This window comes from Arvicanthis niloticus, chromosome 14 (assembly GCF_011762505.2).
Source record: "Arvicanthis niloticus isolate mArvNil1 chromosome 14, mArvNil1.pat.X, whole genome shotgun sequence".
In the NCBI taxonomy this organism is placed as follows: domain Eukaryota; kingdom Metazoa; phylum Chordata; class Mammalia; order Rodentia; family Muridae; genus Arvicanthis; species Arvicanthis niloticus.
This window is the reverse complement of record NC_047671.1, coordinates 14,136,412-14,142,411: the sequence shown is the minus strand read 5'-3', so window position 1 is coordinate 14,142,411 and position 6,000 is coordinate 14,136,412.

Sequence of the window (6,000 nt, the reverse complement as noted above, 5' to 3'; positions counted from 1 at the left end):
AGGGTGGAACCATTTTAGAAAAAGGACCCAGGCTGCCCCCAGTTCCTCAAATCACTCCGAGACCCCGCAAAGGGCCAAAGGCGGGTTGCTGCCTGTTTGTCCACATTCCCCTGCCACACAGTGGTTCCTCAATTTCTGGGGGGGGGGGGTATCTGGAGAGAGGACCATCTTCTTGCCCACTCTGAGCAAGGATGGGGCCAGTGCCCAGAGTTCTTCAAGGACTTCTCCACAGAGCTTTAAGGTTTAGGTGGCTGTCACCTATCGGAGGGCTCTCTGCCAGCCCTCTCAGTAGCTGCTGACAGGAATGCCATCCTATTAGCGAGTGGTATATTTGTTGAGTCTCCTGCTTCTGAGAGACACTCTCAAGCCAAGCCTGGTGGCAGGTGAGTAGGTGAGAGTTCTCAGGCTCCACTCTACCACTTTGATATAATGAGTGACAAAGGAGCCACACTTCCCTCTCAAAAGATAGAAGTTATGGTGGACCTTCTCCTTCAAGGCCTGCCCGGGTCTCTCTCTGCATCTGGGGACTGTAGGAGAAGCCCTGCCAGTCCAGAGCCAGCATGTCCACCCTTTAAAACAGACCTGCAGCAAGGGACAGCTACTCAAGAACATTGTTTCAAAGTTCATGAACATTGCTTATTCGTTTCCCTACCATAAAATTCTCACCGTTGTCTTTGTTTCTTAAACACACCACCAACAGCCATGCTTTCTCTCATACACAGAATTCTCTCACACATAGAATTCTCTCTCTTACATAGAATCTTCTCTCTCACACAGAATTGTTTCTCACACAGAATTCTCTCTCTTTTTCTCACTCTCACAGAATTCTCTCTCACACACAGAACTGTCTCTCACATAGAGAATTGTCTCTCACACCCAGAATTGTCTTTGATACACAATTTCTCTCACACAGAGAATTCTCCCATACAGAATCCTGTCTCTCTTTCACACTGAACTGTCTCTCACACAGAGAATTTTCTCTCACACACACAGAATCCTCTCTCCCACACATAATTGTCTCTCACACAGAGAACTTTCTCACACACAGAATCCTCTCTCACAGAATTCTCTTCCTCTCACAAAATTGTTTCTCACAGACAGAATTGTCTCTCACACACAGAATCCCCTCACACACACACAGAATTGCCTCTCATACAGAATTGTCTCTCACACACAAATTCTCTTACACACAGAATTCTCTCTCACACATGGAATTCTCTCACTCACAGACTTCTCTCTTACAGAATTCTTTCTCACACAGAGAATTCTTACACAGAAGTCTCTCTCGCAAACGAAAGGGGCATCTTAGAGAAAGCCAGCCAGAGCAAGGCTTTAAGGAGCAGTAGCTGGGTACACGGCCAGGTAGTCACAGAGAACATACATGGAGCTCCTGCTCTTAGCCCCCCTGTTATGACCACCAGCAGTAAACAGCAAAACCCAAAACAATAAATCCAGACAAGGGGGCGCTAACAGTGACGGCTTTACCTAGCTAAGCGGCTGCGGTGGGCGACCTGGCGGTAAGTAACAAGCAAAGACTGTAAATCACACTTGGAGATTAGATCGATACACAGGGAACTTGACCCAACTCTCACCAGGGAGTGTATGTGCCAGGAGTCCTGAGCAACGGCGTGGGGACTCTCCAGGCCTCGCTGGTACACAGAAGAGGAAGCCCTGTTTGCAACAACACAGGGTCACAGCCCAGCTCTGCCGGGAGCTCGCGGAGCTACCCTGGGGATGGTTGCTGGATCTCTCTGGGCTTCCTTTACTTGTGCGGTGACTCCAATAGGCACCAACATTCTAAGACCCCAGTTCCCTATGCCCTAGTCTGGGGTGAATGACAGTTCTGCCAAGACCCCAGCTGGCCAGTGACAGGAAGACAGCAACGCACGGTACAGGGAGCAATTTTACTGGAAAGATGAGAGGAAATTGCATCTTTAATAATTCACCGGCCGGTTTGGAGAGAGGCAGGTTGGCGGGCTGCGGAGCCGCCAGGCGATCCCAGCTTCGGTTCCTGGAAATCCGCTGGCTCCAGAGCCTGCCCAAGAGGCTCGGGGGGCCTCCATCTCCTTCTGGCTGAGGGACAGCAGGAGCCGACAGAGTCTAGACCAGGGTGAGAGGTTAAAACACAGCCATCCCGGGAACCCGCTAGATTGATATCCCCAGCAAAAAGGAGCCGAAAGAATCGATACTGCAGCCCAGGCGGGCAGCCAAGCTGGGCCCAGCCTGGTGGAGTCCTGGTAGAGGAGGGTCCCAGGCTTCAGGCAGCAGACTGGGGCGGGGGTGCTCTGCTCCACAGTTCCAAAATGAGGAGGCTCCATAGGCAGGTGGGGGATCAGCTGGGTAGCTTGTCTACCCCACCTTCCTTCCTTCCCTCCTGGGCTCTCTCAGGGGAAAAGCCTTCAGCTGATTGGCACAGGAATGTCAGGATGTAGCCGGAACCACTTCCAGGTGGGGAAGAGAAGGCAGTAGAAGCTATGTGAGCATACCTGAGGAGACATGAGCCAGATTCTGCTCTCTGGAACCCATATCGTTGGTCCCTCCTGGCATAGTTCTTCACGTACCCTCCTGGCTGTGCTATTTCCTTCTGAGAGGGACCTGCAGGACAAGAGGTACCTGAGGCTCTTTACTCTGGGAAGAATAATGCTTCTGTAGGCTGTCTTTGACAGCAAGCCTTTTCCTGAAGGGCTGGGGACTCTTGGGTAACTGACTTGAAAAGTTGAAGCCTTCCTAGGTGGGCCAGTGTTAAGCACAAACCCGATGCACTGAGGGGACACTCCAAGGGAGATCAGATGGGGTTTGAGAGGATGTGGGGGAGTGTCAAAGTGGTTTGGACAGAACCCCTCTCCTTTAATACCACTGCTCCCCCAGAGTTAATAGAGGTGACTAAAGGCTCCCAGGACACAGCTTGAGAAGCAATGCTCTAACCTGCTTTGACATTTGGAAAGCTGGAACTTACAGAAGCAATTCCCACCCAGTTTGATGGCCCAAGCCTGCAATTTCAGGAAGGCAACTGCAGCTTACCCTTGCAAATCTGAGGGTGACCTGGGCTGCATTGTAAGATGGAGCCTCCAAGAAAGCAAGCAAACCTCCAAACCAACCAAAGGGAGCACCGTTCTCACAAACAGCTAACTGACTGGCACGGGGCCAGGGGAGCTGCTGTTCTGCCGGTGCTCTTTGCATGCATCCCAGGGACCCTAGGGGCCCTTTTGCTCATGCTCTGATGAAGTGACAGTTAGTGCGAGTGACCGAGAGGCTGGGACTCAAGTCAGCAGATCCATCTTGATGCACTGGTCCTTGTCCACGCCGGGCTTGTGAGTCTCACCTTCCTCCTGTGAACAGTATGATCAGACCATCCACCCTACTTGTGGCCTTCCAAGTCATGATATTAGACTCATGCTATGACTCTAATTCTGGTGAGAAAAGACTCTACAGTCTAGGGGAGCCAATATTTTAGGAAACCATTTGGGATCAGAATGCAGGCGAAAATGTTTCTAGGTAGATAGATGAATTAGATTAAAATCTTCAGTTCATAAAGCAGGGTGTGGTGGCACTGGTCTTCAGTCCCAGCACTGGGGAAGCCGAGACAGAAAAACCTGGCATTTGAGGACAGCATGGGCTAAGAGTGAGACCTTGCTTCAAACAACCATCACTATGACAAAAGACGACCACCTACGCTCCAGAGCTCGTGGTCTTTGCTGATAAGAATGCTCGGGGGCCTTCACTGAGGGCCTGTGTGCTCCTAGGCAAACAGTTTGGAGAACTGGCTTAGTTTCTCAGGCCACAGCAAGGGTAGTGATAGTGGTGAGAAGAGCTTCAGGAAGAGAGAGGAGGCAGAAGTGTGGCTCACCGGCGCAGTGATTAACTAAATCCACAGAGGGCATACCTTGATAATCTCTGGGGCTAACCCTGGATTACAGTTCACACTATTAATTTGTGCTTTGGAAATGACCCTGGGCCATTTCACCCCCAAGAAAGAGTGAAATATGCAGTGTCAGAAATCAGGGTGCAAAACACCCCCATGAAGATATTTCAATCAAAAACCAGGCCAAACCAACCAACCAACCAACTAAGCAAACCAAACCAAACCAAACCAAACCAACCAACCAACCAACTAATCAAACCAAACCAAACCAAACCAAACAAACAAACAACTAATCAAACCAAACCAAACCAAACCAACCGACCAAACAAAACCCCCCAACCAAACCAAATGGACCAACCAACCAACCAACCAACCAACCAACCAGCCAACCAACCAACCAACCAAGCCAAGCCAAACCAAAACCAAAAACCAAGGCCAGGTGGTGGTGGTGCATACTTTTAATACCAGTACTTAGGAGGCAGAGGCAGGGAGAAATCTCTGAATTCAAGGCCACTCTTGAGTACCAGGACAGGAAGGGCTACAAAGAGAAACCCTGTCTCAAAAAAACAACCAAATCAACCAACTGAATAAACAAAAAAAGCTTCATAGTTTAAAGAGGTATGTTAGTCACACGATCAGCTCCCAGTGTACAATGTCAGATGTTGGGGGGGGTGGGGGGGTGGGAGAATCTAATTGGTGTGAAGATCAGAACCTGCAGACTCCTGGGCCTGGATCCTCCTTCCCAACCAAATGCCTCCTACCTGGAGACTTAACCAGTCCCCTGATGCTTCTTCTCACCACCTCTTTCCCTTGTAATTGCTCCAGTATGCTGTGTGAAGTTTCATATCGCTGAACTGAGTTTGCTTCTGGGCCAGTACAGGAACAATCAATCCTGCCTGTTTGGCCCAGAGGGGACTTGTAACCCTGACTTGCAGGGCACTTGGGCACACTTCCTAGAGCAGGTGACTTCTAAGTGAAACTCTGCTCCATTAGTCACTGTGAGTCAAATATGCCTAACTCTGCCGCTTGTCATCATGGAGGAGGAGGAGGAGGAGGAGGAGGAGGAGGCCGGCCTAGTGTGGGCCCAAGCCAGCCAGTGTTGCCCAAACTCTGCCCTGTCCACAGCTCTGTAGGTACCGAAAGTGAAATGTGCAACACAGACCCTGGGACTTTCAGATTGCTCATTCACCACCTTGAGTGCCATGGCAGAAGTCACCCAGGAAAAACCCAAGTGCCTTTTTTTGTGCCTATAGTGTCACCTTCCTGTCCTCTGACAGCCTCTTCAGAATGGCACAGGCATCTGTTTTCTTCTAGGCTGAGATTGCCCTGGAACACATGCCTGGCCCTGATTGGGCTCTGAGCCCTTCAGTCACCCATTAGTTCACCTTGGACTTACCTTGGTGGCCCCGAGAAGACTATTGTGTCACCAAGAGCCCTGACCAGAGGCCCCTCTGTACCCTGGGAACTGAGGGGCTGGAGTGAGCTGGCTGTCTTGTATCATAATTGGAGGAGTAAGGGCTGAATGAAGCTTCTAGAACTCCAAGCAAGATGCCTCCTGCTAGTTCTTAGAGACTCTGCTAGATCACAGGAATCGCAGGCTGGGGACCTCCTTTCAACTCAGCAGGATGGTCCTGTGAGGCCCTGTGCACAGTCCTCCTCCATTCAACTAAGAAATGCTGAGGCCAGGCATGGCGGTGCACACGTGGAAAGGAACCCCAGCACTCAGGAGGCTGAGGCAGGAAGACCGAATTAGACATTTCCCGGAAGTGGCTCCAAATTGCGTTGGTGATTAGTGGGACTGACACCTATGTAGCCTTTGTTGAAACTGTGCAGGTGTGAGTGTCTGCTGTGGGGTCTACTGTTGTTGGCTCATCCAGAAGCAAGTCTGTAAGGAGGACGGATAGCAAAGTTTTGTGCATGTGAACGAGCATCTTTAAAACCCGGCTGCCAGGTGTCTCAGTGACACATGGGAGGGCTCCAGAAGTCTGTTCTCAGTTTATAAGCTAGTTTTCCTCATGCAGACTTGGGTTCTGGTGTTCCCCCTAGCTTGTCATCTGACAGGGAGGGGCTGTCCTTTCTTCCGAAGCTGGGAATGAAATACACCAGGCAAGCCCTGGCGTATTACCCGAGGCCCTAAG